This window comes from Camelus ferus, chromosome 33 (assembly GCF_009834535.1).
Source record: "Camelus ferus isolate YT-003-E chromosome 33, BCGSAC_Cfer_1.0, whole genome shotgun sequence".
Classification (NCBI taxonomy): Eukaryota; Metazoa; Chordata; class Mammalia; order Artiodactyla; family Camelidae; genus Camelus; species Camelus ferus.
In genome coordinates, this window is record NC_045728.1 from 14,097,738 (window position 1) to 14,125,192 (window position 27,455).

The following is a 27,455-nucleotide window of genomic DNA, read 5'->3' on the forward strand; positions in this document are numbered from 1 at the left end:
TTAAGGCTCCATCTGTCGCCTCTGGTGCTGTGGCAGTAAGTTATGTTGGCATGTGTGCCCTGGGCTGGGCTGGGCAAGGGCATTGCCTTGACAAAGCAAACTAGATAGTTTCTGATAAATCCTTTGCCTCTTGCTTGTTAATACATATTTGTTAAGGACTCTTTGCACTTGTAGTTTTGGAGATTCCACAGAAGGATAAAAAGACAGGGTTCCTGCTTTCAAGAAGACTGGATTTCAGTAAGGACATGGCGGAAAGAACTTGGGTTTTGGAGTGGTATTGGGTTTGAATTCCATCTGCCGTTCCTAATCGTTCTGTTAGGAATGGTACATTCTTCTTTTTCTCCCTCCGTTTCTTCACTTATTAAGTGAGTATAATAACACCTGCTTTACCAGGTTGCCGGGAGGATTGAATCAGGGAATATCTGTGTTCATCACATTGTTCCAATGGGTAGATCTGTCCCTCATTTCTTCTCACCCCCGGCTCTTTGGGCAGAGTCTCAGAAAGAAGCGGTAATTCTAGAAAGCAAGAAAATAGAGATCAGCGGCTCTTCTCTGCAGTGTCTTGGGCTGATATTCAGGGAATCTTGGAGACCAGGCGCCAAAGGACTTTGTGAAGGAATCTCTAGTAGGTCTAAGAAGGCACTTTCCAAAGCGGCAAACATCCCCTTGAACTTCATGTCCCAGTAGAGAAGCCTACTTAAGTGTGGCTTAGGTGTTGGTTCACAAGTGTTCTCAGTTGAATCTCCAGGACTATGTTAGAACGTTATGCTGGGAAAATATTCCTTTGTTTAATCTAAGATGGAATTCAAACAAATGACTAAAGAATGTAAGCTGAGGTCTTTTGATCTCAGGCGATTCTTTAAATCATCGTCACATTGTTGTGTTGAGAATTATCTCGCTATCTGGCTTAGTAAACAGATGAGCGAGATTTGTTGAGAAGGGAGAGTGTACACAGTCTGGTTTGGCAAGTGGAAGAGAACTGTGCCTGAGGGGGAAAGACACAGATCACACATCAGAAAAGGTAGAGGGAACTGCGCAGGCAAAATGCAGTTGGGTTGAAGTGGCACTGAGATCTCTTACCCAATGGCAGAAGGCCTAACTAGAAATGTCCCTCTCCAAGGAGAGGCTGGGGCCAAGAGAGACTACAGTTCGTTGCACATTCAGAGATTAAAATACCTCCAAATTAGTTCCAGTGAATCATTTTAAATTATTTTAAAAGCTCTTTATATTTTAATCAGAGCCTATTCACGACCAGTTAATGTGGATGGCATGTTCTAAAATTACTTTCCTCCGATGCTGTGTGGTGCCATTGCCTTCGAACGCAGAAACCTCATAGAAGAGGGGATTTGGGAAGTTGGTAGGTACTAGGGCGCCGTCAATCTTAGTTAAATGTTTACCTGTTTAAGAGGAGATGGACATTTTGTTCTTGCCACCTGCTTTCCAATGGATAATGTTAAAATGGCTACTTTTGTGGAAAAAGGCGATGAATCCACAGGATGCCAGAGGTCTAGCCATGCACCCGTTTTCCCAAATACTCCGGGGAGACTTGATGCTCTGGCCTTGCTGTAGTCCATGTCTTTGTATATTTGGGTGTAGACTTTGGTTTAGTGAAGGACTGCCTTAGCAGTCTCTGATAATCTCAAAATGGTTGTCCAGGAGAGATCCTGTAATTAGTAAAGTTGCCAGCCTTGTAAAGAAAAGTTCTGATGGCGAGGAATAATTCCCTGGTCATTGAGGTGGACATTTTAGTGGACAGTGTTCTTTACTGTCACTACAGAAGAAATAAGAGACCTCTGTGGATTGCATGTTGGTCCAGGTAGACTTTTATGTCCCATTCTTAGCCATCCTTTCCTACGCCTTCCATTCCGTATCTTGACACATAGACTATTCATTGTGGTTGAGAGGGCAAATCTTCCTGGAAGCTGTTCCCAGTGCAGTTAACTGCGGTAGAGGAGCCAGTTATGTCCAATATTTTCATGCTGAACCCCCCAAAAATGTTGGTTCCAATGACCAGAATCCATCTTGCAATGCTATCTATAACCCATGTTACCAACCTTCTGCGGGGAAAGAATGAAAATAGGAGGAGAGAGATGGACAGGATGAGTTTTTAAATTACAGCCCTGAGGAGCAACTGCTCGTCAAGATTTTTTTGGCAGTTTGCTAGCATCTCTTTTTAAAGCAATAACGCACTCAGAGTTGTATTCAAACACTGAGATAAATGCATCAACCTAAATTCATGGTTTTGTTTTTTTCCGTGTAGCTGCTAATTATTGAACATAACGAGGCTTATTCATAATTTCTTTTCTCCTGCTTGATAGCCGTAATCCTGTATTTGTGCTGCTGTCATTCCCATGGCAACAGACTAATGTCTGAAGCATAAGATTATTAAATACAGAACAGTACATTAAAATAATGCTAAGGTTCTGACTTACAGAGAGACTTTCACTCTGGGGCAAACTTCAAAAAAGAGAACACTTCTACAAAAAGCAATTTACTTGGCCAGTAATGTTTAGTATTCCCAGAGCTATTATGGAAGAGATTTGTTTGAATTATAGCCTCTTCCTTCCCTGCCCATCATCTCCTTTGGCTTTGCAGCCACGTCTTAATCTGGTGTTTATGATGTCAGTCTGTTTCCATGGGAGTTATTCTGTTACGGAAGTATCGTGACTTCACTGCAGGATGGAGGCAGAAGAAAATTCAGGACGAGAGAGGACAACTCTAAAGTTAATGTCTAGTATATCTGTTGTGCAAAGACGTATCCCCTTCACCTTTATGTGCTATTAAAAAAAAAAGTTAGTTAAGCGGTGCTTTGTCGCAGGTTGGTCCATCATAAATGTCGTTGAAATCACCAGGATGCCAAATGCCAGCGCAGAGGAAAACGTTACGCGTCTCACCCTTAGGTCTTTGAATCGTGGTCCAGGTTTATGGTTTTAAACCTATGCTGCCCCACCATGTCTGTAGCACAGAAGTGGAGGCACCAATTTTTCCTGGTTTTCTTCTAAGAGAATTTCTTGTGTCTTAACTCCAATGTGATCGCACGCACGGGGATGGGCTTCCTGCCTCATGCCCTTTGCTTCCATCACCGTTAGCAGCTCTGTCTTCACTATTCACGGAGATCTCTGGAAGCACTGCCAACCTGGGAGGTGTCTTTGAAAGCCAAATTTTATAGTGCTCATCAGCATGTTAGCATTATGGTCCCTCAGGGGCCGCTCCATCATCTGGTGTCTGGGATATTCTCCTATTTGGCTGGCATAAAAATAATCTATACTCTTTCTTAGGGATGGAGGATTTGTGCAGATTTAAACTAAGTACACAGGTGGTGCTCTGTACACGATGATCTCTTTGAATGTCATGAACCAGTGGTATACACCGAACACATGTACCTTTATTTTTTTTAGAGATATAAGGGCTAAAAAAACTAGAGGGGAAGAAAATGTTATGTCACAAGGAAGATCTTTTGGACATGTTTAAATAATACTTACAATCAGAAAATTAGCTGCCACGAGCCTTTTTTTTTTAATGGAATTAAGGGTTTGGGATTTTCTTCTTTCCGTCTTTCTCCATCTTCATACTTAATAGGTAGAGGGTATTAATGTCCTTTCCCTTGTGAGAAGAAGAACTAAGGTAGGTGAGGCTCAGCAAATTCACGTTCTTCAAACGTCTCTTTCTAATTGCTGCCAATTTGTCTCTAGGAAGCTGTAATAGTCACCTTGGAATCTGCATAGCCTTGTTGTGAGTTTGGTAATAAGACTCTCTCCCTTCTGCTCCTTCACCCAAGGATGCTGTGCAGGGTAAACTCATCTCAGCATAATAATGCCATGTACCCTTGTAATGATTTCTTTGAGCATTTTGTTGAGCCAGCTTCAGTAACGGCAGTGAGTATGTGTGTAAATGGATTTCTTTAAAAAAAAAAAAAACAGTTAATAGATTAATGCATTGGTTTAGTGATCTTCCTTCCTTCTTTCCTTTCTTCCTTTCTTTCTTTCTTCCTTCCTTTCTTCCTTTCTTCCTTCCTTCCTTTCTTCCTTCTTCTTCCTTTCTTCCTTTCTTCCTTCCTTCCTTCCTCCCTCCCTCCCTCCCTTCCTTTCTTCCTTTCTTTCTTTTAAAAAATTCCGTGGGATGACATCTACAGCAAATCTCAAAGGAAGCAGAAGAATTTATTTGGTTTCTATTCTTTGTGTCAGGGATTCTGAAAGCCGGGAAACTTTTAAAAACTTTGATGTCTCCCTTCATTCCTCAGAGATTATGGTCTAATTGTTTGGGGGTGGGGCCTGGGCTTTGGAATTTTTAAAAGATCTCCAGATGATTCTAAGATACAGACAAGTTTGGCAACCCACTGCTTTCTATGCAGTAATGGCAGAAAACCGAGTTATCAAGGGCAAGTCAAAGTGTCGCAGGCGTATTTGACTTTTATAAATCTGTTTGTCACTCCTTATTTTATGCTGAATCTCCCTGGTACTTCTGTCACTTTCTTTCATAAACCCACACCCATTAAAACAATCCAGAAGTTCTGATCTGCTCTTTTGTCCCTTTCTCCTGGAATGAGAACAGCGGGTGAGCAGTAATTACCTCTGCTTTTTCTTTTTCTTTTTTAAACATGCTACATTTGCCTGTTAAAAAAAACTGACTCCAAAATATTTTAGTACATTTTGAATTAAGACTGTGAAACCAACAAACAAACCCAAAAAAGCATGCAGGGAAAAGAACAGAGTTCCTGTTTTAGAAACTTGATTAGCACTGGAAATTGAACTTTAGTTTTTGACATTGGGTTCCACATGAGGCACCATCGTGCTTAGCCTGCATGCAAATTGTTTTCCTTAAGCTCTTTATAAATGACGAGATGACATTAAAAGAATAGTTTAATCATGTTTTCGTTTTTCAATATGTAACGCTCGAGGAGAAGAGAAGTAGGTTTCTTCATCTCATAAAGTACCTTTGCAATAAAGTTCTGAGTAAAACTTAACCTGCGCCCCCCTCCCCCCTTTTCTTCATTTACCGTGGTTATTGCTTTTCACATGTCTCGTCGTGGTTCTCGTAAACATGATTTTCCCTCTGGAGCTAGATTCAAAGCAAAGGTGATAAAGGAAAGTCTTGGTATCCTGGCGTCTTGCTTCTTATGTCTAGCCTTAAGAAATAGATTTGAGCTTAAAAGAAAAGTAATAGGTTTGCTTGAATTTTCTTGCCTTCTCTTCACATTTGCTTTTACTGCCTCTGTGGACAGCCCTAAAACTTGGTGTGGATAGAGACCTGCTGTAATTTCATGAAGCAGTGCTGGCAGATGGCTGCAAAGGGTGTTCATATTGCTGTTGACACAGTCCTGTAGATTTCCAAAGAGCAGGTGCAAATGTTAGGTCTATCGGTCTGTATCTGTAAGTATAACAACCTTCTTTGTTTTGAATGTTTAAATTTGGTGTGGAATAGTCTAAATGATCACTCTGCCTATACAGATTCAGATAAAGTTCTTTCCTAAGAGTTTGGATAGTTTTTTCGTTTGACCATCCATAAAGATAGGGCTGTTTTTGTAAATTCAGCCTTTTCCTAGCAGATGATTTATTGCCGTGATCAGTGACTCTATATTTGGCTGATTTATTGAAAAGCCCATTTATTATCAATAATTTTAGTTTATACTCATGATGAAGGACAGAGCTAACGCCATATGTTTTGTATATTCTCCTTTTTTTTAATTCAGATTTGTTCCTCTTTCATAGCTATATGAGTTGGGAAATAAAACTTACAAGATTCCCTGTCTAAAGATTCCCTGTCACATTTCATATTGAATTTTAAAAGAAAAATTCTAAGAATATAATTTTGGAATGAAAGGACCCTATAGAGGTTGTTCAGGGCTGTGGTTTCTTATTTGCTGTTTTTTATTTAAAGGGGATTAAAGATATTCTGCTACTTAAAAATTCGATTTTGGTGTTTTTTCAGCTACTGCTAACGTGTGCTCCTTTTTTTCAAGACTGTAGTTTTAAAGATTTTCTTCTTCTTGCTATTATGACAACTCTTAAAAGCATATTTTGTCTCAACCTTTCTGTGAAATCTTTCTTTTCTTAAGTCTTCTATGAATTCCTTTTTTCATATAATTTTTTTTTTGTTATAAAGGTAGAACATGTTTAAAATAAATACAAAAATCCCTAAAAGTATAATATGGAGAATAAAATTCACCTGTAATCCTACCACTCAGCAATAAATATTCTGGACAATAGTATTTTCTGCCTTCTTTGCATATTGCCTTGCGTGGCTCAGAATAGACTTTATCTTGCTTTTATTTATTTAATATTGTATTATTCACAGTCTTTTGTCTTTTATAAAAATTCTTCAAGCATACATTTTGAAGACTGTATAGTAATTAATTTAGTGGATGTACCATAATTGAACTGTTTCTCTGGTGTTAATCCCCTGGATTGTTTCCAGAGTTTTGCTATATTGTACCTAATGCTTTGATGAACATCTTTGTGTTTGATCTTGTCTGTATTTCAAAGTGTCTCTTTGAAATAAGGCTTCACAAAATGCAATTCCTGGGTTAGAGATTTGGATCTGTTTTAGCTCTAAATTCCCATTTCCAAATTATTCTCTAGAATGGTTGTTTTAATTGCATTCCTACTGGCTGAGAAAGACTGGCTTACTACACTGTCATTGTGTTGGGCCATCTTAGTTTTTAAAATCTTGGCTAATTACTCAGAGGGAAAAATATTGTTTTTATTTTAGTGTTTATTTGCTATTAGTGAGTTTATTTTTCTCCAAATGTTTATTAACCATTTGCTGTTTTATTCATTAATTTTTTTTTAGACGCCGTTGTTTAGATGCTTCACTCATTTCTGAATCAGTATTTGAAAGAAACTGTGTGTGTATGTGTGTGTGTGGTCTTTAATCAACAAAAATAGGCTTTTTATAGTAAAGATAATAACCCTTTATCTGTCCTATTATAACTCTTTAAAGATTCCCTAATTTTTGCCTTTTCTGCTTGAATTAGAAAAGCTTTAAGAAATCATTTGGCTTAATGAATGATTCATTCATTTAACAGACATTTATTGAGTATCTGTTATGTGCTGGGCAAGGAGGTGTGTTAGTAAACGCAACAGACAAATATCCCACCCTCTGTAGCGCTTACATTCAGGGAGGGCAGAGGAGGGGCGAGTGAGAACTAGGCAATTAACATAATAAGTGAGCAAATTACGTAGTGCTTTGAATATGAAAACAACTATGGAAAAAAACAGAGCCCGGTGAGAGGGACTGGGAGTGCTTGCGGGGGGCGCTTTACAGTTTAAATTGGGTGGTTGGTCTCAGGCATAATGCGACTATGACATCTGAACGAGATTTGGATTTACTGCTTTTACTTTTGCAGAAATCTTTATTCTTTGTGGTGGTATTACCACTGTAAATTTACCATTTTGTTTTTTAATTAGGCCAGTTATAATTCTGTGCTGTACAGGTTAATCTCTTTTTTAGGATAGCCGACAGAAATCCATCACCTTGGTCCAGAACCCACCATACGCATTGCTGGGGGGTGGGCGTTTGAAGCAGGTCTTCCTGTCTGATTGCATCCATCGGTAGGAGCTCCGCTTTTTGTCGGGGGCCCCACCTGCTGCAGCACCAGGGCGGTGGCTTTGTCGCTTCTGGTTGTCAGAATGTGTGTAGCTTTAAAGAAGTTTTATAAATATGGAGAGTGGAGAGGCAAGAGGTAAAACCGGAGTGAGATTTATTCACCCCTGGGTAAGAAATAATCCAGTCTCTCCCACAGAAAGTCCTGGTGTTCTGTTTCAGGGGAGACAGGAAGAATGGTGATAGGGGGTGAGTTTTCACTTTTCATTATTTTTGTGTTGAAATTAAAGGGGGAACCCCCCTCCCCATCTTCCTCTTCTTTTTTGCCTTCTCCTTCTCCTTTTATTTCTCCTCCTCCTTTTTCATGCTTAATTTTAGAATTCGATCATCTTGCTGGGTGTTATTTATTCTTTGGCATAATCATTGCAGTTGCTTCTTGGAGCTGTGTTCCAAGGCTATTCAGATTTGAGAATGGAACTATGTTGTTTTGTCATTCATCACTCAAGTCTGAAAGGCCATTGTAACCATTTTGCTGATAAAGAACGTGAATGCGGAGGAGAAATAGCGGTAAACTAGACAGCCCTGAGACTTGTGCAGCCTTGAAAAGGAACATGGGATCTTAGAGATGTTCTTTTATTTCTGTTCATTCAAATTGATGAATTCTTTAAACTGTATGTCTAATTGTACTCACTTTTTATAGTTTAGTGCAGATAGGTTATAAGATTCTAGAAATTAATACACATTGATTTCTTTCATAAGTTTCGAGACAATTGTTGATTCATAAAACATGACAGGAACTTTGGGTAATTGTCAATTGTATGACTATTTTTCTTCTTTGCATTCCTATTGCTTTGCTATCGGCAGTCATTAAATTGATTCAATTTGAAATCTGAATGAGAAATTAGTGTATTCTGATGAATGTACCTCACATAAATTTTAAATGAAGTGTTTGACTTTTTCATCCAAATCAGGTTGGCAAAAGAATGTTAATTATTTCATTGGCTGAGTTATGAGATTCAGTTGAAGTTCAAGATTACTCACACCAGCGTATATTAAGAAGTAAATATAATTAAATGCTTACAAATATGCATCTCTTAAACAGGAACTGAGCTATAATAATTGTTTCATCAGGAAGCTTCCCCTTTTATTTACCATACTCACTTCTTTTAAAAACTCCTTTGGAAAAATAGCCTGGCCTTTTGGCAGTGACTGTGGGCGCCTCACGTGCTATTAGGAAATGAATGGTGCTGTGTTTCAGTTTTTCTTTCAACCTTTCAGTTAACCAAACCTTCCCATCTCACCACTGTCACCTACTTTTTTACTTATTTTTTATTATTATTTTTTAATTGAAGTATAGTCGGTTTATAATGTGTTAATTTCTGGTGTACAGCATAGTGATTCAGTTATGTGTGTGTGTGTGTGTGTGTGTGTGTGTGTGTGTGTGTGTATATATTCCTTTCCACATTCCTTTTCATTATAGGCTATTACAAGGTATTGAATATAGTTCCCTGTGCTCTAAAATAGGACCTTGTTGTTTATGTATTTTATGTACAGTAGTGTATATCTGCAAATCCCAAATTCCCAATTTACCCCTTCCCCCTCCTGCCCACCCGGTAACCGTAAGTTTATTTTCTATATCTGTGTCACCTACTTTTTAAAAGCGCTGATGATTTCTCCCCCTCCTTCTTTCCCTCTGTTCCTCCCTCTCCCCTAATACACACACCTCTCTTTCATTCTCTTTCTCTCTCGCTCTCTGAATACCGCAATAAGCCCTATATGTATATAAAGACAAGTTATCTAGACAGAATAATTGGGCTGCTCCAGTTGCACCTGGAGAACATCAAAGCTACTGACCAGGACTGAACTGAAGGATTTCAGCTGGAATGGGCACCCCTGAGCATCTGAGCAGGAGTAGGGAGAAATGAGGCCATGAAGCACAGCACATGAGAGTGAGGCCACCATCCTGCACTAGCCCCTGCTTCTCTTCTCCCCTCCTTCAAGGTCGGGGGTGTGTGTGTGGTGGGGGTAGGAGGACGGGGGCGTGCGGTGGGATGCTATAAAGTGATCTCAACATCTTCCCATGGCTCAGAATAAGAAAGGAGGCATCTCGTGAATGTGTGCATTCACCACCTTAGACAAATTCTACTAGAGACTATCCTAGCGTGACTCCCCGTTTCTCTATTTCATTTCCCATCTTTGGGACCAGAAGTAGCTCAAATTCAATTTACATAGTTGAACTTCCACAGTTAAGTATCATTTACTTTATACAGCAGAGATCCCTGAAGAACTTAAGTAAATTAAACTTATTTCTATTTACTTCTATTATGTTATTATTCTGAGAATAAACGTTTTTATCATAACATTATTACACAAGCATTACATATTTGGAATCTACAGAAAGCAGAAGGGAGAAAAATCATTGCTAAGCCATCTCTGGGAGGGATGACCAGTGTTGGCATTTTCTTGGGTTTCTTTTTAACATTTTTTCTATGTTGTTTTTTTTTTTTCTTTCTCTTTTTATCTGTCTGCTTTACCTGCTTGTGACCAAACTATATATATATCATCTTTAACACTTTTGTTTTCACTTAATTTTATATAATGTATTTCCAATGGTTATTATAAACTTTTGTACACACATTTAAAGGCTGCATAATGTTCTTTTGAATTTTCATAGCATAGTTTAATTAACCATTACCTCAGTTTTTTGAAAAACTTTTTGTTTTTTTACTTTTATAAACAATACTGTGATAGACATCTTTGTGCATAACACTTTCTCCACATTTAGGTGATCTTAATAGAAATGAAGTGTGAAGATAGGAACACTGAATATGTCATTTTAATAAATTCACTGGGTTGTATAGGAGAGGAGGGTGGGTTTTTTATTTTTTTTTAACTTTTTTGGGAAATAGTTTCAAACTTACTGGAAAGTTGTAGGAATAGTACAAAAAGCATCCATATTCCCTTTAGGCAGATTCACCTCTTGCTGCCCTTTGGCTCTGTGTGCTTTTTCGTTTGTGAGTATGAACACTCCCTCCCTCTCTTCTCTTTCCTTGTCTTTCTCTATGCAGTTTTTTCCTAAACCATTTGAGAGTAAGTTGCATACGTCATGCCCCTTTGCTTCCAAATACTTGACAGAGTATTTCCAAGGAATAAGAACGTTTTCTTATATGACTTATACAACTGCAATTGCACAGTACAATGATTAACTCTAGGAGATTTAACATTGATGTGATGCTGTACTCTTGTGTCCATATTTCGTATTGGTCAGTTGATCTAATGATATCCTTTCTAGCGTTTTTCCTCCTGCAGTATTACATCATGTTCCAGGATCAGATAATGCATTTAGTTGTTATGTCTCCTTTAATGGGGCTATCTTTGCTTTTATTTATTTTATTTAAAAAAATTTTAAATGTATTTGGGGGGAAGTAATTAGGTGTTTTTTTAATTATTATTTTTTTTTAATGCAGGTACTGGGGATTGACCCCATGACCTTGTGCAGCTAAGCACGCACTCTACCACTGAGCTATATCCTCCCGCCATCTTTGCTTTTATGACATTAACATTAAAAAATATATAAGGCAAGGCCCTCTTCTCTCTCTCTCTCTCTTTTTTTTTTTTAATAAAAATGTGCTCATTTGGGTTTGATGCTTCCTCATGATGATATTAAGGCTATATATTCCCAGCTGGAATAATAATTAAGTGACGTGTCCTTCTTAGAGTATTACATCCAGAGGTACCCAGTTTCCTTCTGCCCTTAATTGGTAATATTAATTTTGATTATTCAGTCAAGATGGTATCTGATTTTTCCACTGTGTAGTTACTGTACTTTCCCTTGCAACTAGTAAACGATCTGTGGTGACATGCAAGTAACTTCAAAAATTTCACCTTAGATTTAACTTCTCTTGATTCTTGTGTGATCTAGTCTTTCCCATGATGGTTTTGATTTATGACGTCAACATTTACTAGTTACTAGTCAGCATTGTCCCGTAGAGAAGAATCCTTTGTCCCACCCATCCATCATCCATCCATCCATCCATTATCTCTCTTTCTCTTCCATCATTGGTATTGACTCTTAGACTTCCTTTTTTAATGCTTAATTACTTATTACTTTTCTTGAGTATTTTTATACTCAAATTCTCCTAGACTTAATCTGTGGGAGCCTTCATGTTGTCTCCTCTGTCCTTTAATACGCTCCCACCATTTTTTTGAGCACTAACTTTTTTCCTGACATGAGATGTACTAGGTTCATCTTGTAGAGAAGTCTACCACAGCCCTGTACTCAGCCATTTATTTCTATGACGATTTCTGATTCCTTTTGGAGGAGAATGGTCTTAGAAACCAATGTTGTGGTGCCAAGTGTGCTCCTTATGAATGGAGTAGATTTGCTTCTAGGCCATCTTAGGAGTCAGAGTTAGGAAAAATAATACACACGTGTGTGCTCACACATGTGTCCATCACTTAGACATCTTGAGTTTGCGCTAGTAGACTAGGAAGTCCACACCATTTCCACAGAGGATGCTTATCTCCATTCTGTATTTGATTCTCTGTCTTCCACGGTGAAAACCTGGCTCCTAACACAGTTACTCATTTACTCAGTCTTACAGTATATCTAAAATTAGTTTCAGCCTTGCTTCGCTCATCCACGACAGAAAACAGACTTACTAAAAAAAAGTTCAGGACGTGTTTGCCTTCTTAGCATAGAGAAAAGAGTAAAATATTGAGGTCAGACTTGTATCTTTTTCTCCTCTCCTTTCATAATGATTATATCATTGATTTGAGGGACGTTTGTGTTCATTTGCTTCAGTTTGCTTTCAACTTTATTTTTTATTTTTCCCGCCCTTGTTTATTTAATATTAATTTTTGAATGTGTAAAACATTAGCATGCTTTCCAGATTCCAAACTCTATATAAAGTTATACTGAGACAGGCATCACTGTGGGAAGTTGGTCATTTATCTAAAGGAAATGTGATTGATTCTCTTAATGTTAAAATCATCCTTATTTTATTCTTCTAATTATTTTTCCCTAATCAAGCATACTTCTCAGGAATTCAAAGGGAGCAAAAGCCTCTTTTGATTTTTGCAGCCACTCAAGTTTTTTTGTACAGTAGAAAATTGGAAGCAGAATTGGTTCACAGATGGGGCAAGTACCAGGTACTTTGTGACATGCCCTTTGTTAGTGCCTTTGTTTGTGTATCTGGGGGACTGAGTTCCCTGATTCCGTACACTGTTGTTACCTGTTTGGCTTTTTTTTCTTTCTCCGACTCCTTTATAAGCTCACCAGTATACAGTCTTTTAGTTACATTCTGAAAACATCTTTGAGTGATGGGCATCAAATGTATGCATTTTTCAGGAGTTAAACTCCTTACTAAATATCTTTTTAAGAAGGCTTAAAATGTGTTTAATATAGAAAGGTTGATGTATACTCCAGCTCCACATGGAATGTAAGTGTGTTCTCCCACTTTGGGTCATGGTGAAATGTATAGTTTTTCTTTACTATAAATATTTGGAATTTGTGGACTTGCCCATGAGATATTCTTATATCTTCTTCTTGTTCAGAATTACAATTGGGGTTTGTGGAATGATGGACTCACAACAGTTAATTCTTTTCTCCTTTTTTTTTAAATGGAGGTACTGGAGATTGAACCTATGACCTCATGCATGCTAAGCATGAGCTTTACCACTGAGCCATACTTACACCCCACAACAGTTAACGCTGAATGACTTAATGAACTTCTAGATAGCCTCAGGTGAAGTGGTTTTCCAGGACCGACCTTGATTTGTAAAAATAAGGGCTCAATGAATTTAGCAGTGGCTCTTTGCAATCCAGCAGGTTATTTTGTTAGAGGTAAACTCATGTCATCTTAATATCGCAATGTGTCCAGTTTTGTCCTGTTCTTATGTAGGAAAAAATCCCAGTGCACAGAATGAAATAAAGAAGCTTGTACACCAAAGACACTCTAGAATCAGTGTCTCGGGGTGGGGTGGCGGCACTGTCAGCAAGCTTGATTTGTATTTTTGATACTGGGCAGCTGTGACTCTTGTAAGTCAAAGAATTAGAAATGGAAATGAAAGGAGGCTGCCTTTGTGCAGCCTGGGAGCTGTTCTGAGAAGCCGATTTGAATGTTGAAGTTAAGGCTTTATCTACCTGTGTTTGTGAAGGATTTTCTGACAAACAGATTGTGAAATTTCTTGATTAAGTTAGCCACTAGTCTAATATGGACCTGACTAAGATGGGTGTGTTTTTTTTTTTCCCCAATCCTTAAAATTTTCCTATCTATAGCAGTTAAAGATTTGGGTTCATGTTAGGCAGACCTCATATACTTTCCAAGACAAACTTAAAATAAAACCCATTATTTTGAATGCATGTATAATAGAAGAATTGAGATGATCATCAAACGTATATCCCCTAGTAGTGTTATATTAATGACACTGGACAGTTAGATGGAGGCACTTCCTCATAGCCTGTTTCAGCTATAAGAGAAATTCATAGATGGAGACCTGTATGAAAAAGTACTCACATATAGGAAAAAGCTCTGGAGTTTTTCTTTAGCATTTTACTCAGAAGCAGCAAATCTTATTTCCAGTTTTATATTTTTTTAGCATGTCATGTTGGGCTTTTTTTTTCCCCACCTGCTTGTAATGTGTTCATTGTTTTTATCTTGCTCTTTTGAATTTTTTAATTGAAAGCTTATCTGCTTCTTTAAAAACCCATTAGAAATAAATGTCTGCTGTTCAGCTCGGCGGTAAAAACTAAAATGAGTATGAATGTATGTTTTCTGTAAGGGTTCTGAGAGCAGTAATAGGATCTCTTTAAGCTCTACTGTATAGGAAGGCGAGCGATCCATCAAAGGCACAGTCTTGGATTTGGGTCTTCTATTTAGATTAGGAATGTTAAGAAAGATGGATGGTAAATGTCTTTTAGCTGCATTGTCCCCCAAACATGAAATGAAATCTAAAGACTCTCAAAGAAGGTTTCAATTACACTAGCAAATGACTTGAACAAGGATTGGGTAAGGGGAGGTCATGGGCCAATGGAATGCCAGTTGTGGATTTATATTGTTTAAAATGAAAACATTATTTCCATTAACCCCTTTCCACTCACACCTCCACCAGAGTTATTTTCAGATTGTCCGTTTGTAGGTGTTAGTCATACCTGATGGAAATACCTTATCACTAGTGTGAAATGCACAGCCCGTCCGCGGGTATATATATATTTTTCCCCTGTCCAGTATCCAATCCCAGGTTTCATTTGGCTAATCCTCTGGAGAGATGCTAGCATCCTTGTGTTCTCCAGACTTGATTTTATGATGCAGCTGTAAGCTATCCAGTTGCAAGGAAACATTTATAAATGCTTTAATTAAAAACAGAAGAAATGGATTCCCTGTTGTGGTTTTCCATGGTAACAGCTAATCGACTGCCAAATCACATCGTGTGCTTGAGTGTAGGGAGGGAAGATTCTAGTTTTCAGGGTGACTCTCGATAGGTTTGCCCTTAACTGTGTGGGTTTGAGTGTGGGTTTTGCCCTCTCACTCCAAATGGAGAAAAGAGTTGGTAAGCAGAAAGGTGAAGCATCCTTTTAATGAGTCGGCTGCAGTGTGCGCTCAGGGCAGACACTTTAAAAGAGCACCATTAATTTGAATAAAACAGGAGAAGGTAGGTACTTTGTACATCCATAAAGCACTGAAGGGGATAAATCCAATTATCTGTTCAATATTTAATGGCCATAAAGTTAAAAATTTTAAAGGCAGTACCTCGGAGACAGCTTAGTCAATTCCGTCCATATTATTTTTGACATTCAAAAGTCAAGGTAGAATAGCCAAATTGACGGCAGCACACATCACACTGGTCTGCCGATTTAGTGGCAATGACCCTGGGATTTGGATTTTTCTACACAGATGAAGATCAGTGTCATTTTTTTTTTTTCAGGAACTCTTATGGAATCCGTAGGGTCTACTGAGTGTCTGCCCCCACCCCACCCCCAGTTCCTTGCTGTTGGTTCTTGGTATGAAAAGTAATTAAGGTTGATTGATGGAAAAAAGCAGAAAAATAGAAGAACCAGAGTAAAGATCAGCTATTAGGACTAAAACATCGCTTTCAAAGAAAATAGAGGATTTAAAAAATATATATATTTCAAAACTCCCATCTAAGAAACTCTATTCAATCCCAAGCCTATTTTTTTTTTTACAGATTTTTTTGTTTTTTGCTCTGTACCAATTTTCCTAAGAAAGTTGTGAAGAAAAATGATAATTTATTAATTCTGCCACCTTTATCCATTTCTTTTCTAAAAAAAGCCCTATTTAGCCAGCGATGCAGGTGGGCATTGCTCTAAGTGTGGTTCAGAGGCAGCTGAATCACAAAGCTTCTAAGAAAATCAATGCACAGCGACGTTTGGAATGAATGTCAATATGACAGAGTGATTTTGTGATATGGTGAAGCTTTATTCTTCTTGCCTATTAGCTAATACAGGATCCTAATTAGCCATTAACATGCTCTCACCTTGAATGGTCCAAACTATAGAAGCAGATCTTGTATTTCAGAGAATGTCACTGCTAGATATCTTTTTACTTACTGCTTTGTGTATTTCCTTTTGCACAGAATGCCCTTCTTTTGTGTATCTCCGCTGCAGAACTGCGTGCTCCCTGGGCATTAAACCTCTTTCAATGTGGCTTCAGAGGCCTGTAGGTAGCTTTTAATTTTTTCATCAAAATTTTTTTTAAAACTATTACTGTGTGTGGATAAATTTTGACATGACGGAGGTTTACTATTAAAATATTGTAGAGGAATCGTGTAAGAAGACAACTTCGAGAGAGGTTAAAGAAGCAATAGTGAATGTAGGTCACGAATTATGAGATGGTAAGAGGACAGTTGTTTTGTTTTGTTTTAAGATATGTAAGAGTTTCAAGAAGGTCCTTCCTACCTGTTATGAGTGCTTTTAAGGAGTCTGGATTTCCTTGGGAATACATATAAAAGTCCTTTTCTTTTTCTTTCTTATTTTGTTATTCATTTCCCTTGAAAAGGACATTTAGTTTGTTTTACTCTATTTTCAAATGCAAATTCTGCTTATTCTTGTCACACGTAGGGTCTCTAAGGATGAGACTTGCTGAAATGTAAAGCCAGTTAGTGTTCTTGGATCTTAAGAGTTTTAAGTAGATTGTTCCTTGTTTTGCTGCACATGTCTTGAGTGATTTGGCTGGTAAACCAGCAGAAACCCTTGTTTTCTTAGTTTCCTATAAAGAAAATAAAGGTGAGAAAATAATGATTTCCTGGATAATTCAAAGAGAAGATTTAACATACAAATTCCTAACATGCTACTCTACAAGACTCCGAAATCAGCTTATGTTACAGCTCAGCACGACGATTGTTAACCTCATTTATTTTTAAAGAGCTTTTATATGTGATACATGTTAAAAGAGCCAAGAAGAGGGGGATTTTTTAACACTATTCTTCTTGAATATGACTCTGAGCTCGAAATATGTGGGATATTTCATTTGTTTAGTCACTTGTGATCCACACAGTCCTTAGATTGTAAATTTTTTTTAACTTTTTTTTATTGATTTATAATCATTTTACAATGTTGTGTCAAATTCCAGTGTTCACAATTTTTCAGTCATTCATGGACATATACACACTCATTGTCACATTTTTTTCTCTGTGAGTTATCATAACATTTTGTGTATATTTCCCTGTGCTATACAGTATAATCTTGTTTATCTATTCTACAATTTTGAAATCTCAGTCTATCCCTTCCTACCCTCCACCCACCTGTCAACCACAAAGTCTGTATTCTCTGTCTATGAGTCTATTTCTGTCCTGTATTTACGCTTTGTTTTTGTTTGTTTGTTTTTGTTTTTGTTTTTTAGATTCCACATATGAGCAATCTCATATGGTATTTTTCTTTCTCTTTCTGGCTTACTTAGAATGACATTCTCCAGGAGCATCCATGTTGCTGCAAATGGCATTATGTTGTCGGTTTTTATGGCTGAGTAGTATTCCATTGTATAAATATACCACATCTTCTTTATCCAGTCACCTGTTGATGGACATTTAGGCTGTTCCCATGTATTGTAAATAGCGCTGCTATGAACATTGGGGTGTAAATTTTTTGATGACAGAAACCCTTTCTTACATGTGTAAATATATATATATTCTTAAAACATAGTGTTTCTTTCCTGTATGATTTTTGCCATATCTTTATATTGCCAATGTTATTATTTGCATAATGAAATTTCTCTTTAAGTCGATTAATCTTTTTTTACTCAGACTCATCCAGATCAGTATTTGTCATGAAATTGGAGGGCTATATTTTCTTTTAATACATGTTTAAATTAAAATCTCAAATATTAAAACTAAAAAGCTTTAGGTACCATTTGAAATTATTTTTCACGGATCACACTTGAGAAAGTGTGCTAGCCTCGCACGTGCTCCTGTTTAGGGAGTGTTTGGTTGTGCGAGGGGAGGGGGTTGATGTATTATGTACTCATTGTATCAAGTACTGTTTTCAATAGCTCATATATGTTTTCTCATTCAAACCTTTTAACTATCCAATGAGGAAGATGTTCCCATTTTACAAATAAGAAACCTGAGGCTCAGAAGGGTTAAGTGACATTTCTAAGGTTAAACAGTTTAATAAAAATTAGAACTGAGATTATGAACCCACGTAGCTGTTTTTGCTACATGTCGCCGACTCCCTCTTGGCTAATAAGGTTAATGAATTAACCTTATGCATTCATGTAATGGTCGACTTTATCCATTGTTACATGTCTGTGGTGGAAAGGGAGTTTCCTCTGAATGGTATTTATAGTTTGTGATTTTCCTCTGGAATTGCATCTTGCATGATCTTGAAAGTTGTTGTTATCACCTTCCTTGTGGGTCTTGTGTGAAAGGGAGCCTCTCAGCACTTCTGAAAGGAATACGCTCATTTTTCATTTTTTAAAAGCATCACTAATTAAGAGTTTAAAATAAATACTAAGCTCTTTGTTTAAGTCAAAGCTACTGCTGTAGTTGTGTTTCATTTTATGTGGCCTCAATCACATTCTCCTTTGAAGATAAAGCTTGGAGACAATCTGATCCATGTCTCCATTCTTCTCTAAAATGAATGCTTGAATTCCTTTTTCAGCATACACGCATAATCATCTAAAATCGGCTTGGTTACCTCCAGTTATGGAATCTCACTCTCTACTCCGTAACTGTTTCTGAAAAATGGAAGAGGGCTTAGGCAATCATAGCCTTTTCTGTTTGCTTGTTTGTAGTAACCATAGTCTTTTAAGACTAATTTCCTAGTACTTAAAAGTGGCAGGATAGCCTAACGCTTCCTTATTCAATTTATTTATTTTGGTGGTAGAGAAGAGAAAAAAAAAGTTTTAAAATTTCTATTTGCCTAAATTCAGAAAGTAATTTATTTTCCCTTTAAATCATTTGGTTCCTATTTTAGATAATCGTTAGGGGGTTTCATTCTCATTCAACTGGTTGGTATACCCAGAGATTGTTTAATGGGATTACCAACGGTGATGGATGGTTTAATATTTTGAAGATAGCACACTGTAGCACTTTAAAGAGAATAATCAGGACTGGCACGTGAGGGATGTGAGTTGCTCACGTTCGATGTCACAGCTCGGGTCGGTGCAGTTTTGTGGAACTTCTCTTCAGCTGCTAATTCAGCATTTATACATTTTTTTTTCCTTCCAGTTTGTAACCTTCTTGGTTTTCTTTCTGGCTTTTTTTTAAACCATATTCATTTTATGTCTTCTAAATTATAGGAAGTGAGGAAATAGAGGAACTGCATAGCTTCCTTTCGAAGTATAGATTCTGGCTGCTCTGGTTTTGAGTGGGATGGAGCTCCTGGTCCTAGGAATCAATGTCTTTTGAGAGTTGGAATTAGTGCATCTTTGTAGCCAGTTTCAAATAGCTTGTTTTCACCCCATTGATTTGGCCTATATCTGCTGATTTTATTATGTAGTCTATACTGTAGGGGGAGGAAGAGGCTCTGTTTTATTATTCCCTCATAAAATTAATTGGTGCCTAAAACAAATATTATTAGCGATACTATATTTTATAACATACGAAGATGATTGATACAGTTTCAGAATGGAGTTTATATTCTGTGTGTTTGTGTCAATAAACTCATAAAATCTGGAAAATGAAATGAGCCATAATTTCAGTTTTAGCATCAAAAGGTAAATTTGATCAGAGGTGCTGACCACATAGTTAGTTCCCCCAATAACTCAGACAAACGGGTAAGTTGCCCACGTAAGGCTTTGCTCATTTCAAGAAACTGAATCACCATTCCTTCCCTGTTCCATGTAGAAAATTTTAGCTTTATTGAAAGCCAAAAATCTAGTGCAGTGTTTTGTCAGTTAGAGAATATTTTGAGCTTCTGTGTTTAGCCTGTTTTCTTTTTTTTTTTCTTTTCTTTTTTTCCCCCCAACAAACGTGTGAAATGTTGGTATCACAAGAACACCAGGCTATTTTGGGTCTTCTAAAATGTAACTCTCTGGTCCCTATGCTGGACTGAGTTCTTTTTAATGTGCCATTTTCTTCAACCTAACCTTTCTGTAGGGAGGGGTAATAAGTTTATTGTCAGTATGGTGAATATTTTAATTGAAGATAAACGAGTTTTCCTTTTTAAATGTCTTCAGTATTACATATCTTCAGTTTTATTATCCTAATTTCAGTAGATTGGCCAAGCCAGATAAGCTTAACAACGCTAACCTGATTCAGCATTCATTACTGCTGCTAAATCAAATAAGACCTGGCTAATGGAAACAGGGCTTGCGTGGCCATTCTTCAATTTAATTAGAATATTGTACATTGTACTGCACTTATATGTGTGTACCAGAAACAGAACTTGATCATCAATTTGGAAACACTCATGCTGCGCCCTCTAGCTAGAGATACTTACCATTTATTGTGAAATCTCCTCTTTGGTGGGGGGAGGTCTTTAAATTATTAAATATCAAGATTGCTTGAAGGTATGGAAATGGGGCGAGCTCACTTGATTTGCCATCCAAGGTGAAGATTGTAGGTCCCATTTCATTACAGCAGAGGTTGGCAGACTTCTCCTGTCCAGGATAAGGTAGTAACTATGTTGCACTTCTGGGGCCCTCTGCTGTCTTTCCCAACCATTGTAGTGTGAAAACTGCTGCAGACAGTATGGAAACCCGTGAACATGGCTGTGTTCCAATAAAAATTTATTTATGGACACTGAAATTTGAACTTCATATAATTTTCATGAGTTGTGATGTATCATTCCTAAAAAAAATTTTTTTTTCAATCATTTAAAAGTGGAACAGCTATTCTTAGCTCTTGGGCTCCACAAAAGCAGAGAGCTGGCTGGATTTATTCCTGATCCTTAATCCGCTGACCTCTGTGCTCTTGGGTCCTGCCTCTGACTCTGTTTTTCTTTTATTATTTATGTACTTATGTATTTCTTGACTTACTTTTCTTAGGTGATTTTCTGCGTATCTTTGCTCGTTCTGTTTTCCACAATTCGGGAAATGTGGGTGGAATGGCTTTTTTCTGTCATCCTGCTACCTGCCAGGCTCTGCTTGATGTGGCAAAGGAAAATCAAGTGTTGAGCCACCAATGAGAGTAATTTCTGTTATCAGTTGGTAGTTGCGGTTTAATTCTCAGGTGCAGACAACGCAGCAGAATTGACTTGTCTTATTTTCACATTCTGGGAGAGGATGTGTGAGGCCCGAGGATGCTGGCATTTTTCTGGTGTTCCTCACCCTGCATGGTCATTAACAACAGCGGAGTTCACACATTGATCCTAGGTTTGAGTTGTAAGCTGTTAGCCCTGCAAACTTGGTGGACAAACTTGCTGTCGGTGTTGGTATTGATGGAAATAGTCAATTTCACTACTGCTCCCCAGCTGCCTAGGACCTGTGACAGTAGGGTTTTAGGTTGTGTCGTAAGAGGGTTCTTGCTCTGGAAATTTGCTACCAGACATATTCATCTCAAATTTTTACAAGCCAATGAATCATTCAAACTTAAGGTTGGCATTGGCTTTTTTAAAATGGTTTTCAAGAAGGTCTGGATTAATTTATAAGATCAGATTTTGAGAAATTCTTTTCTCTTATAGTGGAAAGTTCAATTTGGTAATAAATCAGTGAGAACTGTCATTTGACATTATGGATGTTTGTCTCTTTATAAATATAGAATTAGTCACTTAAGCTTGCCACCGGCATCTTTCATGGGAGTGGACGTACTCTTGTCTTTCTATAAGGTACCTTCGACATTCACTCAGAGAAAAAAATGTGAGACTACTGGTTTCTCTCTTGGGTGGTGGAACTTAAAGAAAGTTTTAAGTGTATGAATTATTGCTGTTGCCAGTTGTGAAGAATGACTGTTCAGTTTTGGCAACAGCAACCAGTATATTTCTAGAATTATTTATTAAATAAAAAAATTTAACTAGCTCTCTCCTTTGTAAGTTTAGCTAAGTCCTTCCTGATCCAATCGCCCTGTGGTTCCCTGCAAAACTTTTTGGTCCTTGTTTCACATTATCATGGAAGAAAAATTTAACAAAAAGCTGAAAGCTTGCTCTAACTCCTGGCTTTTTAAAAAATGATTATTCATTTCTCTTTTGTCCTGTAGTCTCTATAAGGTGATTAGAACACAGCCAACTTCTCCAAAAGTGTTCTGCTGTTTCCTTCCCCGCGAGAAGCAAATTATTTGCAGATGACTTGAAAATAATTCCAAGTTTTGGAGCGCTCTCTTGGTAACCACTGTTTGGCAGTGTTTTAGGTGGTACACAGAGTTCTGTAGGTCAGCTTGAAATCATAATGCTTGCAAGGAAAAAAAAAATTAAAACTGACTTCAAAGGACAACTCTGACACGGTCAATTAATAATTAAAACAGTTTTTTAATGAGCTATGCAATTACCTGTATGTCCCTGGAGATGATGGTTTATGGTATTATTGTAGTGCCCTTTCTTTAGTCACGGCGCATGACATTTGTAATTTAAAGCCGGCTAGACATTAAAGTGACAGAACTTTCATTAACCTTGTCTAAAGTTTGCTGATGACAAATGACTTATAAAACACTCTGTTGTCAAAATATACCACATATTTAAGTACCTTTAAAGTCCTGTGGGCTCTGAGAGGCTTTGGAGCCTCAGAGAGAGAGAGACCAGGACCACCCGTGTCCTCGGGAATTAGCTGACGGATCCCCAGTGACTGGCGCTGTGTCTTCACACTCAGGTAAGTGGTACCTGCTTCAGAGACGAGCTAACATCCTTTTCACGGCTCTCTGGTTCAGGTGGGTTTCCCATGAGTTTTTGTACCGCATGACCTGATTCTCTCAGCCAGTGCTTTATGACTATTGAATAATTTCTTTTAAATCTGCCTTATGGTTTTATTTTTTCAGCTTCAAACCAGTGGTTATGTTTTGAATTTCACTTTTCTGGTATCTTGCTTTTAAGTTTTTAACCATTGTGCTGTCATATTCCCCTTTGTTTTATTTTTTAAAATATTTTCTCCCTCTTTTTTTTTTAACATTTTTTATTGATTTATAATCATTTTACAATGTTGTGTCAAATTCCAGTGTTCAGCACAATTTTTCAGTTATTCATGGACATATACACACTCATTGTCACATTTTTTTCTCTGTGAGTTATCATAACATTTTGTGTATATTTCCCTGTGCTATACAGTGTAGTGTATTCTACAGTTTTGAAATCCCAGTCTATCCCTTCCCACCTTCCACCCCCCTGGTAACCATCCCTCTTTTTTGAAATAAAACATTCTTTTTTTCTCCCTGAACCTATGATGTAGGGACATTTACTTTTTTGTAATTTTCTTCATCACATTTCTTTTCGAGGAATGTTTTGAAACTACTAAGGGATATATTGCAGAGGGATAGTATATATTATAATATATATAATATCTATAAGAGGGGTAATATTATGTATATATAATTATCCTTTTATAATTATAACAGTAATAAATATATAGTAATTAACATTTAATGAGCAGGTACTGTTTGCCAGGCACTGAACAAAAAGTTCGATCTCATTTAATTCTCATAATAACTGGAAGCGATAATACCACTCCATTTACAAATGTGGAAAGTATGACCCCAAAAGATTAAGTACCTGCTTAATGTCACACAACCTGTAGGTGAGTGAGGATTCCCATCTAAACCTCACTGACACCAAAGATCTTGCTTGTAAACATTTAGCAACATGGCCTCTCAACTCACTTTGACTTTTTCAAAATAAGTTACATATTGATTTGTTATGCTTTCCTCTTTGTACAGGACAGTAATTTCATCTTTGTAGAATATACCAGTAAATAAATGTAGACTGGCTAGTATATCCACAAAAATGCATTTAACATTAAAGTGAAAGCTGAATATTTGTATCTTATCTGAAAGAATGGTTTAAAGAATTTATAACCATCCTTTAACTCAACTAACACATAGTACTTCATTGGTACTTCATAGGTATTTGCTGTTGTTATTATTAGTGTAGTCCTTGTATTTAATATGTCCTGATTCTGTCGTGGGTCTGTGTCTTATGATTAGTTCCCATGAGATTAAAGGCTGAGATACAACGTTCACAACACATTGTCTTTTCCTTTTGATCAATGTCCATCAATTTCCTAAACCCTATGTGGGTATTATGCCTTACAAGGTATTAAATACTTCCATTTATTGAATGCATTTCCTGTGATTATATTGCTAATTTTCTGCATACTCCACTAATTTTGGTTGGAATAGAACACTAGAGAGTTGCACAAAATATAAATGTTCAATAACATAACAAAATAAATTCCTGCGTAACCATTAAGCAGGTCAAGAAACAGACTTCAGACGATAGTCCAGAAGTCTCCCTCCTGCCCTCTCATAATGACTCCTCTTCTCCCCTCAACGATAGTTCAGATTTGAACTTTAATGCCACGGTATTTTTTGTTTGTTTTTGCTTTGAGATTTTTAAACTTCTGACTGTGAAAAATGTCAAACATACAAAAGCAGAGGGAATAGTGTATTGGACCCTCCTGTTCCCATCACTTAACTTCAACAATTATTAACTCACGGCCAACATTATTTCATTTAGAATCTCACCCATTTCTGCCCTCCACCACCCCCTTCCCCTCCATGGATCATTTTAACATCAGGTCTCTTTTAACCTATAGCTTCTCCCTCATTCTTCTCTTTTCTCCCTTGCAGTTTATTTGTTGAGGAAATCAGACAGTTAGAGCTGTAGCATTTCCCCCAATTGGATTTTGCTTCTTCTAGCCTCATTTAGCATATTTATCTCTTGATTTCCTATAAATCAGAGTACAAGTATGTCTGATTTGGGTTTGATTTTTCTTTTTCTTTTCTTGGGTGTTTGAAGGACAAGAAAACTCCACAGGTAGGCACATAATGTATGTCCCTTTTTTGGGTGCATGTGGTATTAATAACCATTTGAAGATCGAGGCTTAGATTCGTTCTTTCAGTAGTTTCAGTTCTTTCCTAATTTTCCAAATAATTAGTTGGTTTTCTAATACCCTTTAAAAATAATCATGGAGGTTTTGTTTTGTTTTAGTATTTTTTTTTTAACTCATAGCTTTAAACATACTTATACTTAAACCTATTATAATTACTATTCTATTGATACTCAAATTATTCTGTTTTTGCCATGGAAACCTCTCCATGTTGGTTTTTGAGATCTTTTAACATGGCCTCAGAATCTTTGTTAACATCGTTTTTCCCTGATATGATGAGATAATCCAGGTTTATTTTATAAGGTTTGTATTTGGGTTTTGTTTTCCCCCCTTGCACCTGGAATTAGCTATTTTTCCTATGAGCTTATTCCTTTTAGTGGGAAATGTTATTTAGAAACCATAATCTGGTCACAAGGGGATGCTTACTGCTTTGGGATTAATCATTGCTCTTAGATCATTTTATTGTACAGAGCTCGGAAATGCATTGCTGTCGTTGTCTTAAAGATGAAGTGCATGATGACTTCACCTTGACTCTTCAAATTCAGGACTACACATTTTTGACTTAAAAATCACACATTAACTTAAATCACACATTTGTGTTTTCATTTGTTTGTGTCTCAAATCCTGGTTCCTGATGAAATTAACATTAGAGGTTCTCAACATCAGACACACACTGGCATAGCCTTTGGTAGGTCAAGTTTGGGATCTGCATTTTTAAGTTCCAGAGCTGCTTGTGATACTCACCAACGTATAAGAACCACAGATCTGTTTCGTGAACTATTTTTATGATACAGATATTTAATCGTACCTCCAGTTTTCTTCTGTGGGTTCCCCTTTTTATTTTCTTGATTGGCCATATTTTTGATGAGCCACCCATGCACCATCTGAATTCTTTTTTCTTGTTTAACGTGCTGCTCTGCACAGCTACTAGAAAAGACTACAGTCATTTCACTCCTAGAAAAGCTAGGCTACCTTTGACCACTCGGAGTGCTAAAATCCAGGGGAACCTCACAACTAAGGCTCTGCCTGGGGCCAGAGGGAGAATTCTCACCGCTTCGAGCAGAATGCCTGGTACTGGAGTAGATTTGCTCAAGGGCAATTCTGCATTTGATAAAATATCAGAGCAATTTATGTCCTTGTACCCTTGTTCCTTTTCTTTCCTCTTATGCAGATATGTTAATTGACAATCAAAGGAGTAACAAGTGCATACCTGAATTCACAAGCCTTTGGGGGCCCATGTTTATTACTTCTGTGGATCCAGGCCTGGTTTAGGTTACGCCTTCTTTCATCCAGGCTCACCTGAGAGTGCCAGTGTTTTCCTTTATCCTGTTTCTGCATTCAGAGTTCTGAAATCTGACTGTGGCTGGTCATTTTATTTCTTCTCTCTCAGAACATACTGTAGGCTGAAGTGGATCCATCTAGCTTTGAACTGATTTAATGCTGATAACAGGGGGGAAAAGAGTTAATTAACCTGGAAATGACTACATCATAAGATCAGATTTTGGTTTTAAAAATCCAACCATATTAATTTTGATAAACCTTTAACTTTTTTAATACTCTAACTTCATTTAATAGTAACTTTGTTTTGTGTTTTTAAATTTGCAGACGTTAACAGTTTATTAACATCCTTAAGAGGGAGGCAAAGTGGCCACTGTTACTCTCACCTTGTGCAAAACAAAACTTCAGAGCAGTTATTCAACTTCTTTGTGATGTAGGTCACACATTGTTATAAGTTGCGGAGCAAATACTCATGTCTGATTCCTGATATTCTTTGTTATAAAACGTGTCTCTTCAAAAAAAGAATTCAAAGTAGCTTCCAATGTTATAGTACAAGTGAAATAATTTTAGGAGAGGTCAAAAACTAATTAGAAGGAGAGAGAGAATCCTGCTAAGTGCCTAGGGTGAATTTATTTTTAGACTTTGGCACTAAATTGAGCTTTGGCCTTCTGATTGTTAGCCAAGACATAAAGAGAAAACTTTGGCTCATACAGTACTTACCTGGTTAAAGAAAGCACACAAATTCAAATGGAATTGCAGACATTTTCCTGGCACTGAATTATGTTGAAGAGAATATATTATGTGATCCTGTAAGGGATATTTGTTATAATGAATTATGCCTTCCCTGATGATTTTGTAAAATATATAAAAATAAATTCAAAAGAGCCACTTTCATAGTTCTCTAAACCAGCATCATGTGAATTGCTTGACAGAGTTTTACTTTTGAGGTATATCACACACCAGAAATACAGCGCTTATGGGGAGCACTTACACTTGGTTTTACTGTTAACATGATAGGTCTTTCTCTGTGTTTTTACTTTTAACCTATCTGTGTCTTTATATTTAAAGTATTTTTCTTGTATTAAGTATATAGTTGGGGCTTGCTTTAAAAAAAAATACAACCTGACAATCTCTGCCTTTTAATTGGGGTATATAGACCATTTACTTTTAATGTGATTATTGACGTAGGTTAATTCATCTTGCTGTTTG

General features: G+C 37.1%; 1 protein-coding gene and 1 long non-coding RNA gene across 5 annotated transcripts in view; both read left to right on the plus strand.

The window, feature by feature from the left end:
• The window catches only part of CADM1 (cell adhesion molecule 1), a 315,991-nt gene that overhangs the window by 95,065 nt on the left and 193,471 nt on the right, over positions 1–27,455 (plus strand). The gene's annotated exons all lie outside the window — the stretch shown is intronic.
• LOC116661177 lies at positions 226–27,399 on the plus strand. Its single transcript, XR_004316960.1, has 4 exons — positions 226–237; positions 7,059–7,065; positions 17,591–17,601; positions 27,157–27,399. It is a non-coding gene; the product is annotated as an uncharacterized LOC116661177 (long non-coding RNA).